The 12,134-nt window shown below is 45.3% G+C and overlaps 1 protein-coding gene across 4 annotated transcripts in view; it reads right to left on the minus strand.

Moving 5' to 3' along the window:
- The window catches only part of LOC140905759 (stonustoxin subunit alpha-like), a 47,277-nt gene that overhangs the window by 28,780 nt on the left and 6,363 nt on the right, over positions 1–12,134 (minus strand). The gene's annotated exons all lie outside the window — the stretch shown is intronic.

The raw sequence follows: 12,134 nt of genomic DNA on the forward strand, positions 1-12,134 counted from the left end.
ACTGCAGCCAATGCGAACTGCGGGGGTGGTGCCTGTGGGCAGTGGCGTGCAGAGACCCTCTGGCTCCCCCGCCTAGGAGGCGCTGCCTGTGGGGTGTGCCAGTCACTTTCAGGAGCCGCCCGAGGTAAGTGCCACCCACCTCATCCCCTCCTTCAACCCAACCCCCTGCCCCAGCCAGGAACCAGCACCTTGCACCCAAACTCCCACCCAGATCCTGCACCCGCACCCACTTCCTGCACCCCAACCCCCTGCCCCAGCCTAGTGAAAGTGAGTGAGGGTGGGGGAGAGTGAGTGATAGAGAGGGGATAGAGTGAGCAGGGGGTGGGGCCTCGGAGAAGAGGAGGGACAGGGGCATGGCCTCAGGGAAGGGGCAGGGCAAGGTCTTTGGGTTTGCATGATTAGAAAGTTGGCAACCCTACCGGGCGGGAATGTCAAAGTCATGTCTGTGCCAGAAGAGCACACCCAGCAGTGCAGCCGGCAGCTCGCTGGGCACCAACCAGCGCAGGTGCAGCGCTGCTCATATGTCGGCCGGACCGCGTCTTCCTGATCCCAAAGGACCTGCCACACAACACAGCTCAATATACAAATTAGATCTTACCAAAAATCACGCTGTTGCCAATATCCTTTAGTATCTAAAATCTAAAGGTTTATTCATAAAAAGAAAGAAACATAGATGAGAGTTAAAATTGGTTAGAGAAATCAAACATATACAACAATTGCAAAGTTCTTGGTTCAGGCTTGTAGCAGTGGTGGAATAAACTGCTCGCTCAAATCCGTACTCTGGATTACATGCCAGCTTGGTTGGGTCATTCAGTCCTTTGTTCAGAGCTTCAGTTTATAGCAAAGTTCCTCCAGAGGTCAGAAGCAGGATTGAAGACATAACGGAGGGATTTCCAGGGCCTTTTATATCCTCTGCCCTGTGGAAGGACACCCCTTTGTTCTGTGGAAAACTACAGCAGCAAGATGGAGCCTGGAGTCACATGGGCAAGACACATGTCCTTGCCTGACTCAGTTCTTTACAGGCAGACACCATTATTCACTTGCTACTTTGAACGTTCCCAGGAAGGCTCATCGGATGTGGTTTAGCATGTCCCAAGGTTCACTGTCAGTTAAATATTTCTTGATGAGCCACTTAATTTGAATAGCCCCTTCTCAATAAGCTGGCCAAATGCTTCACTGGTACTACTCAGAATCAAACGCATTGAAATACAAGTACATAGCCAATACTCACAACTTCAAATACAAAAATGAAACATGCATAAAAATAGCACAATCATAACGAGCAAATTACAACCTTTTTATAGACACCTTACTTGACAATCTTGCAACTGTACAATAGTGGTGGCTGCAATGATCTATATGGTGATATTTTAATCAGATAACGTCACACAGCATCACTGGTTTTCTGTTAAATTTGATCTTTCGACAAAGATTTTATGTACAGCTGCGAACGGAAAATATCTTCTGTCAGCAAGTGCAGCTCTGTGATACAGCTCCAACCCAAACCACCCAGATTAACCACTGACTAAAACCTAGCAAATTAATACACAAACAACATTCTCAGGAAACAATTAAGGTGGCCACTGCTTAACATACCTGACTCAAATATGTAAAAGCAAAGAAATGAAAAGTTAAGCCATTTTCCTTGATAACCGCTGCTCCCACACCCACAGAGAAACACAGGCCTGCTGATGGGGCAGGCAACAGGGGCAATTGCCCAGGGGCCTGGGTGGTATAAAAGGCCTGCGGACTCCTGGCCACCACTGTTGCCGCCGGCAGTGCAGCCAGGCTAAAGCAGGCTTCCTGCCTGCCCTTGCTGTACTCCACTCCCGGAAGCAGCCGGTGGCAGGACATGTCCCTGCAGCCCCGGGGTGGGGGGGGCCTCTGTGCACTGCCCCCACCCTGAGTACTGACTCTGCAGCTCCCATTGGCTGGTGCCTATAGGCAGTGTGCGTGGAGACCCCCTGTCCCCGCTGCCTAGGAACTGCTGTGAGAGGGGTGTGCCAGTCACTTTCAGGAGCCACCTGAGTTAAGCACTGAGCCCCTGACCCCCTCCGGCACACCTACCCCCTGCCACAGCCCAGAGCCAGCACCAAACCTGCCTCCCAGAGCCTGCCCCCTGCCCCCTCTCCTGCACCCAAAGCCCCTGCCCCAGCCTCATGAAAGTGAGTGTGGGGGGGTGAGCAATGGAGGGAGGGAGAATTGAGTGAGTGTGTGGGGGGGGGCTTGGAAAAGGGGCAAGAAAGGGGCCTAGCCTCAGGGAAGGGGCGGGGAAAGGGTCTTTGAGTTTGTGCGATTAGACAGTTGGCAACACTACCAGGTGGGCATGTGGAAGCCCCGGCCGTATCAGAAGAGAGCAGAACGGCAGCCAGCAGCTCGCTGGGCACTGGCTAGCACAGGTGCGGCACTGCCCAAATGTCAGGAGGACTGCATCCATGCGGGCGCCTCTTGTGAGTATATGGCAGCCCATAGACTGTTCTGCTGCAGGGCCCGGAGTTGCTGTTGGCAGGTCCTGGAGAAACATCTCCCTCCACTTTACCATATGTCACAGATTACAAACCATAACCTTAGTTCTGACTCACTAGAAATCCCAGCCTTCCATCTCCTTTAAAAAACTACCCACTGCAGACAACTACAGCAAACATCCCTGACTCAGAGTGTTGGCCGGGCGCAGTTTGGCAAAGGTTTGTGCAGATGAAAGGGGCGAGGAGAACAGAGTTACGGCTGTGGTGTGTGCTCAGGGATCCACAGTGGTTGGTGGAGCAGTAAAGTCTGCGCCTTTGGTGGAAGAGTCGAGGGTATGTCCATTTCGGTGTCGTGAATTTTAATTTCCTTGATTTTTGTGTTTTCTGTCAGGTGAGTTCTGTGTGTGGAGAACATGACTCTGTGTCCACATCCCCTCACAAGCCAAGGACTGTCTGAATCCCGCCCATGTCCACCTCCATGCCTGGGTGATCTATATCCCTCCCAATATCCTACGCGCTTACCAGGGTCTCTCTGTCTCCCCCACACCACACGTCATCCCACCTATAGCAGGACCCTTCTGTATCCTCCAGCCATGTCTCTCTCCACCAAAGCCAGAGATATAGGGCAGCTGAGGAGTTGTTAGGGAACAGGTAACCTTTGGTCTCATACTGAGCTGGAGCACTGGCCCAAGGACAGGACCCATTCCACAGCAGATTTCTTACCTTTGGACTAGATGAATAGTAAATAATTTCATGAGCGTATCTAAATAATTGTATCTCAATAAATCAGGAGTTTGAACTCCAAATCACAGAGTTCCTGGAAGGGAGTGGAGAGACATTGCCCTGCTGGCAGCTGCAAACAGCAGGCAATGTACAGAATTACTGGCTTTGAAAGACATTATTGTGTCTTTTATCTTTAGTTTTATTTTCAGGTTTACCTCTGTACACTTCCTCACTAGGAGTCTCACAGGTGTTGCTCACATCCTTCTCTTTTAGATAAGCTGCAGAAAAGGTGCTTAATGATTGACTTGATTTCTATTTCACAGCCATATTCCCAGAAGAGTTTATTGATTTATCCGCAGTTCTGCAGAAAAGGACCTAGGGGTGACAGTGGACGAGAAGCTGGATATGAGTCAACAGTGTGCCCTTGTTGCCAAAAAGGCCAATGGCCTTTTTGGGATGTATAAGTAGGGGCATAGCCAGCAGATTGAGGGACGTGATCGTTCCCCTCTATTCAACATTGGTGAGGCCTCATCTGGAGTACTATGTCCAGATTTGGGCCCCACACTACAAGAAGGATGTGGAAAAATTGGAAAGAGTCCAGCGGAGGGCAACAAAAATGATTAGGGGACTGGAACACATGAGTTATGAGGAGAGGCTGAGGGAACTGGGATTGTTTAGTCTGCGGAAGAGAAGAATGAGGGGGGATTTGATAGCTGCTTTCAACTACCTGAAAGGGGGTTCCAAAGAGGATGGATCTAGACTCTTCTCAGTGGTAGCTGATGACAGAACAAGGAGTAATGGTCTCAAGTTGCAGTGTGTGAGGTTTAGATTGGATATTAGGAAAAACTTTTTCACTAGGAGGGTGGTGAAACACTGGAATGCGTTACCTAGGGAGGTGGTGGAATCTCCTTCCTTAGATATTTTTAAGGTCAGGCTTGACAAAGCCCTGGCTGGGATGATTTAGTTGGCGATTGGTCCTACTTTCGGCAGGGGGTTAGACTAGATGACCTCCTGAGGTCCCTTTGAACTCTGATATTCTATGATTCTATGATTTACCAGTAACATTGTCGGTGAGATTGTGAGTGTTGGTGATGGAACTGACACTGTGTCTAGTGAACCCCCCCTTGTAGGTGGTTGTCTGGCCCTGTCCACCCTCTTGTGTCTGTGGTGATCTGCCCTGGTCTGCCCTTTCTTGTTTCTCTTCCAGGCCCTGTTGCAGAGACTCTGTACACTTGTTTATCCAATCGTCCTCCTTATAGGGGCTGACTTTTTCAGACAATAACTCAGAAGTAAAACCTCAGAGTCCTGAAAATCTGTCCCAAGTCATGGCTCTTACTCCAGAGAGTGGTGAGCCAAAGGGTTCCTTTATCAAGTCCTTTTCTTTCTTTCTTTCGTTCTTTCTTTCTTTCTTTTTACAGGCTGTAGCCCATAGACCTAGCTTTCAGGTATTTTATGTAGCAGCAACACAAGTAACCTACAGACCTACATCATGTAAGATATTTAGCTTGAGCAGATATATAAGGCTTTGGGTAGCTGAAGTGAGCTACCCAACAGTGACCCTGAGTTACCGGGGAATTGGGAATATTATGTTTAGGGGAGTTTTGTATAAAATTGTAATAGGCAACTCCAGGAATATGTACTTATACCAGCTTTTGGATAGTTTAGGATAGGAACATCCAAAGATGCATAATCACAATCTTCCATTGGACACAAATTGACATAGATGATCATAAGTTGAGACCATTAATATACTGTCCTGTAGGATAAGGACATCCCAACATCATGAGTGTGAGGAAGTCAGTTATGCACAAAGGAGGCTGCACATGTATGTGAATACTCATGGCAGTCGCAAGGCTCTATAATAGGCCAAACCTCCATGGATGGAAGCTTTGAGAAGTTGACCACTGGACTCACTTGGCATGCCAGAAGCCGGGTAGGACTTTGGTTGCCAGGGGAAAGTCAAGTGCAATGTGGATGAGGCTGATGGGGAATTTAATCCCCTGTTTTCAGGCCCACCATCACACTTCCTTCCTCTCCAAAAAAGCATGTGTCCTCGCTTCCAGCGCTAGTTCATATGGAAGTTTTGGGGCCAGCAGGGAGCTCTGTATTTTCGCTGTGGCCTCAGGTATCCCCTTAGCTCTGGTCAGTTATGGGTTCATCTCCCCTCCTCAGGGTTGGTTGTGTGGTGTGGTGACCCCGCTTCATCATAAGACTTTATTCCCTTTGCTAAGGCCACATCTGTATTTTGAAATGCTGTTGGCAAGGGCTGGAACTGGTGTGACACTTAACGGGAGAAGCTCCTGCCCTCATGTGAATTTGGGCCCTCTGATTGGCTTCACCCTCCACTTGTCCACCTCCTGGTATACAGTAACCAATCAGAGCTGCAACAGGCAGAGCTCACTCCCATTTCCCTTCCCTTAGAAACCCAAAGCCGTTCTCACTGTAGGGGCTGGGGAATCAGAGACCCTAGCAGTTCAGGGAGGCTCCTGCTTTTCCCCTCTGGTGAGCATCAGCACAGGACGTTGCATCTGCTTCTTCTTCCTCCACCCCAGAGCAGCACCCAGCCGGGGAAACATCCATATTCCCTGCTGCAGAAGTGGACAGGGGCACCATTTCAGATTTTGGTGGGGAGGGGCAACTTTAAGCATAATTCCAGGGGCTATTTAGGCACCTGAAAACTAGATTTTTGGCAGATAGTGTTGCAATTAGCTGAAAGGAGCACTATCTAATTCCTATATAGAATAAAGAACATTAAAAAAATATTAAACCCACTCAGCTCTACTACTAATATATTCTAACATGTTCTGACATCTTGTGGCCAGTCACTTAAGGGACACTGGTTAGGTTTAAAATTGTAATGCATATTCTTACTTTGTTACTAACTCTGTGGAGGTGAGGCCTCATCTGGAGTACTGTGTCCAGTTTTGGGCCCCACACTACAAGAAGGATGTGGAAAAATTGGAGAGAGTCCCGTGAAGGGCAACAAAAATGATTAGGGGGCTGGGGCACATGGCTTATGAGGAGAGGCTGAGGGAACTGGGATTGTTTAGTCTGCAGAAGAGAAGAGTGAGGGGGATTTGATAGCTGCTTTCAACTACCTGAAAGGGGGTTCCAAAGAGGATGGATCTAGACTCTTCTCAGTGGTAGCAGATGAGAGGACATGGAGTAATGGTCTCAAGTTGCAGTGGGGGAGGGTTAGGTTGGATATTAGGAAAAACTTTTTCACTAGAAGGGTGGTGAAACACTGGAATGCGTTACCTAGGGAAGTGGTGGAATCTCCTTCCTTAGAAGTTTTTAAGGTCAAGCTTGACAAAGCCCTGGCTGGGATGATTTAATTGGGGATCAGTCCTGCTTTGAGCAGGGGGTTGGACTAGATGACCTCCTGAGGTCCCTTCCAACCCTGATATTCTATGATTCTATGATCTATGAGAGACAGACCACGTGAGGACTCCTGGGTTCTATCTCAGCTCGTAGTGGGGAATGGGGTTGTGATAAATGAAGTGTGTGTGTGTGTGTGTGGGTAGCTACCTTTGATGGACACCCAGCCAGCTACAGGTAAAGCAACCAGAGAACAGCTACCAAGAGGGATTTTACAGCTAACTGGCTGTCTGTATGTCCATCAAAGGGAGCTCCCCCCCCCCCTCCACACACACACACTTCATTTATCATGGGGGTCTAGTGGGTTACAGTGGGGGACAGACACAGCTGGGTTTTGTATAAGAACATCTGACTGGCCATATGGGGTCAGACCAATGGTCAATCTAGCCAAGTACCCTGTCTCCAACAGTAGCCAATATCAGGTACTTCAGAGGGAATGGACAAAATAGGCAATCTTCAAGTGATTCATCCCCTGGCACCCACTCCCAGCTTCTGACAAACAGAGATTAGGGATACCCAGAGCATGGGGTTGCATTCCTGCCCATCCTGGCTAATAGCCATTGATGGACCTACCCTCCATGAACTTATCTAGTTCTTCTTTTAACCCTGTTATAGTTTTGGCCTTCACAACATCCCCTGGCAAAGAGGACCACAGGCTGCATGTGAAGAAATACTTTCTTTAGTTTGTTTTAAATCAGCTGCCTATTAATTTCATTGGGTGACCCCTAGTTCTTGTGTTCTGTAAAGGAGTAAATAACACTTCCTTATTCAGTTTTTTCCACACCATCCATGATTGTATAGACCTCCATCATATCCTATTTAGTCATCTCGTTTTGAAGCGGAAAAGTCCTAGTTTTTTTAATCTCTCCTCAAATGGAAGTTGTTCCATAACCATAATAATTTCTGTTGCCCATCTCTTTTTGAAATCCAATATATATACATATATTTGATGGGGCGACCATGTCTGCATGCAGTATTCAGAATGTGGGTGTCCCAGGGTTTATATAGAGGCACTATGATATTTTCTGTCTTATTATCCTTCTTTTTCCTAATGATTCCCAAAACTCCGACAGTTTTTTTTTACTGCTACTGGTAATTGAGCAGATGTTTTCAGAGAACTACCCACAATGACTGCAAGGTCTCTTTCTTGACAGGTAACAGCTAATTTAGACCCCATTATTTTGTATGTAGAGTTGGGATTATATTTTGCTGTGTACATTACTTTGCATTTATCAATATTGAATTTCATCTTGTTGCCCATTTTGTTGCCCACTCACCCAATTTTGTGAGATCCCTTTGTAGCTCTTTGTAGTCAGATTTGGACTTAACTATCTTGAGTAATTCTGTATCATCTGCAAATTTTGCCACCTCACTATTTACTCCATTTTCCAGATCATTTATGAATATGTTGAATATGACTGGGCCCAGTACAGACCTCTGGGGGACACCACTACCTCTCTCCATTCTGAAAATTGACCATTTATTCCTCCCTTTGTTTCCTATCTTTTAACTGGAGGAATGCTTGGCAATACCTTCAGGATCATCTAATGATCCTTTATTAATTCAATGACAAACTTTTGTTATCGTAATCACCCTGCCACAGTTTATAAATAAACTCCCTGCCCCAGGAGCTGAAGCTGGGAGGAGCACAGAACTCATCACACATCACACTCAAGCTGTGTTGCAGTTAGGAGCTCCATCTGTGGCTAGGTCATGGGCTGTGAGCATACCTTCAGTAGGAAACTCAGGGTGGGAGAGCCCCCCAGTACCTTCCCAAATTGGCATCCCTGGAAGTAGGCTTCTCGGAGTAATCTCTGATGTGAATGTTCCACTGCTCAACACCCATCATCCCTCTCTGCCATGTACCTCAGCCCAAGCTGATGGTTGGAATGTGTGAGAAAGTGGGGTGGGTTAGGGTTCGTATGTGCAACATTGTGTTAAAATGAAGTAAATGTTTCCCAAGGAAATGTTTTTCTGTTAGCACGTGTAAAGATCCATGTATCAGAGGTGAGTGTGCCACAGAGAGGAGATTTGAGATAGAATCATAGAATCATAGAATATCAGGGCTGGAAGGGACCCCAGAAGGTCATCTAGTCCAACCCCCTGCTCGAAGCAGGACCAATTCCCAGTTAAATCATCCCAGCCAGGGCTTTGTCAAGCCTGACCTTAAAAACCTCTAAGGAAGGAGATTCTACCACCTCCCTAGGTAACTCATTCCAGTGTTTCACCACCCTCTTAGTGAAAAAGTTTTTCCTAATATCCAATCTAAACCTCCCCCACTGCAACTTGAGACCATTACTCCTCATTCTGTCATCTGCTACCATTGAGAACAGTCTAGAGCCATCCTCCTTGGAACCCCCTTTCAGGTAGTTGAAAGCAGCTATCAAATCCCCCCTCATTCTTCTCTTCTGCAGGCTAAACAATCCCAGTTCCCTCAGCCTCTCCTCATAAGTCATGTGTTCCAGTCCCCTAATCATTTTTGTTGCCCTTCGCTGGACTCTCTCCAATTTATCCACATCCTTCTTGTAGTGTGGGGCCCAAAACTGGACACAGTACTCCAGATGAGGCCTCACCAATGTCGAATAGAGGGGAACGATCACGTCCCTCGATCTGCTCGCTATGCCCCTACTTATACATCCCAAAATGCCATTGGCCTTCTTGGCAACAAGGGCACACTGCTGACTCATATCCAGCTTCTCGTCCACTGTCACCCCTAGGTCCTTTTCCGCAGAACTGCTGCCTAGCCATTCGGTCCCTAGTCTGTAGCTGTGCATTGGGTTCTTCCATCCTAAGTGCAGGACCCTGCACTTATCCTTATTGAACCTCATCAGATTCCTTTTGGCCCAATCTTCCAATTGGTCTAGGTCCTTCTGTATCCTATCCCTCCCCTCCAGCGTATCTACCACTCCTCCCAGTTTAGTAGATACTAGAAAAGTGTACATGTACTTCCCCACAGGTTCTTGTGTGGGAGTTTGTTTTGTTTTTAGAACTAAATATTTGACATTGGGTGCAGTCAAGTCCATTAGGTAAAGGAGAAAAAAAGATGGGTTTATTTTTATTAGTATTATTATGTATGACACAAGGATATGTCATTACAGGTAGAGAATTTTAGAAGTATCTAGAGAGGGAGAAACGTTACCAGAGGGCTTGTCTACACACTAACTTGCACTGAAATAACTAAATCTGTTTTCATGTACCCCTTTTGTTATTTCAGAGCAAGTCTATGTGGACACTTATTTCCATTTAGTTTGACAGTATTTAAATAGGCACTTTTATTCTGAAATAGCAGAGCCCACACAGCGTTGGATTGAAATAAGAAAAGATTTTAATTAAACCCAATTTAATTACTTCTGAGCAAGACAGTGTGTGTCAGGACAGCACTTAATTGCATATGATAAAAATAAATCTCTTCTTTCAGTGCAGCCTTAATAGAAGTTGTTTGATTTAATTACACATCAGGTTCAGGATCATCTCACAGTCAACCTGTTTTATCGAGGAAGTTTCTTGTAAATCAAGAAACCTCTCCTGGGAAGAGCACCTGTACAATATAAGACAAATGAATCATTTACCAAGTTTTCTCAAGAAGAAGGCAGTAGCTAAAGCAGATAAGATTCCTACATTAGAAAAAAGAGCAGGAGTACTTGTGGCACCTTAGAGACTAACCAATTTATTGGAGCATAAGCTTTCATGGGCTAAAACCCACTTCATCAGATGCATGCAGTGGAAAATATAGTAGGAAGATATAGATATACACAGAGAACATGAAACAATGGGTGTTACCATACAGACTGTAACGAAGGTGAGCTATTACCAGCAGGAGAGAAAAAAAAAAGTGATAATCAAGATGGGCCATTTCCCATGAAACCCATTGTTTCATGTTCTCTGTGTGTATATATATATATCTTCCTACTGTACTTTCCACTGCATGCATCCGATGAAGTGGGTTTTAGCTCACAAAAGCTCATGCTCACATAAATTTGTTAGTCTCTAAGGTGCCACAAGTACTCCTGTTCTTTTTGTGGATACAGACTAACACGGCTGCTACTCTGAAAAGTACATTAGAAAGGTTAACACGAAAGTAAAACTAAACATAACAAAATAAATGAGTCATCTCAAGATAACAAACTTTATAATCTGCTATGTGCCCTTAGCAGAGACAATCTCTCCAACACCCTCTAAAAACTCCCTCAGTTATCATTCAAACTTACTGCTAGTTTAGCTTCTTTAGATTTGATCAGTAACCTTGTGCTTATTGAATGTTTGCCTTTCTCCAAATATAAATGCTGGATAAGAGATTTCCCACCCTTAGGCACATGGTACATGCGCATAATTGAGGTTGCAATTATGGCCAGGAGAAAGGTTCAGGAAAAAAAATCTGTTTGAATTGACTTGATGAAATATATAGTACTTGAAAGAGAAGGAAAAACAGTCAAAGAATTTGACATGTAAAGTACTAAATAAGGCTGTCATCTTAACAAAATCCCTTCTTCTCTTTCCCTTTGCAGAGAGTTTTAGAATGAACACCGCCTCTGCTCCAATTTGGAAGTCTTTTAGATGGTATCAAAGATGGTAATTGTTCTTTGGGGGAACAGAGAAGAATTTGGAGATGTGCTGGAGCCGTTGTTATTGTTGCTGGCGTTAAGTCCAATGTGGTTTCATCCTGGGAGGGGTGGTGATGTCATCTGAGCCCCTACCTCTGGCCCAATCTGGTTAGGACATCTCTCAGGCTTAGGATAAAGAAGTTCCAGGGTTCCAAAGGACAATGGGCATGGCAGCCATGATGGCGAAGTTCACTCCAGTAGCCAATCTTTCTCCCCAAAGTTTCGTTAGTTAAGGATCCACAAAGGGAGCGGTGTGTGGACTAGCCCATCCCCTCATTACTAATTTTTTAACTAGTAGGCCTAGTTTCCAGCACTCCAGTTTTGGTTCATTGATTTCTGGCCCCTCACTCTTCTTGTTTACCTGGCATGATCTTAGCACAATCTTTTGTTTGGACTACTTCAGTTTGTCTCTCTTTCCTTCTTTTTCCCATCAACATTTGTGAATTTACACTCACTTCTTACAGTTGAACTCACAATAAGGGTAAATTTGTAGGCACAGTGATCACAAGAGACACCTATTGAGTCCCGTTAGTGTTGTTGTAGTAAAGGAAATTGTAGTAATACTGTTGTACAAATTAATGGTACACTCTACCATTGAAATCTAGATTGTTGTATGCAGTGTAGTTGTGGCCCAAGTCACTCCCAGGATATGAGAGATACCTTGTCTCTTGAAATTTGGAGTTAGTTATGGTGACTTTATCTCACAAAGGATATAGTAGAGATAGGAAAGGAGCCTAAAAAGGCAACAAAAAAGTTTAAGGTCACGGAGATTACTTCCTATGAGGAGATAATAAAAAGATTAAGATTACATAGTTTAAAAAGCAGATGAATAATAGATGACATATTAGATCTGTATAAAAAAATCAACAGTTTAGAAAAGGTAAATTAGACTCTTCAGTTTACATTTGTCATATGGTAGAACAATGAAATACAAAATAATACATTCAAATGCTTTATAAAACACACA

This window comes from Lepidochelys kempii, chromosome 2 (assembly GCF_965140285.1).
Source record: "Lepidochelys kempii isolate rLepKem1 chromosome 2, rLepKem1.hap1, whole genome shotgun sequence".
Classification (NCBI taxonomy): domain Eukaryota; kingdom Metazoa; phylum Chordata; order Testudines; family Cheloniidae; genus Lepidochelys; species Lepidochelys kempii.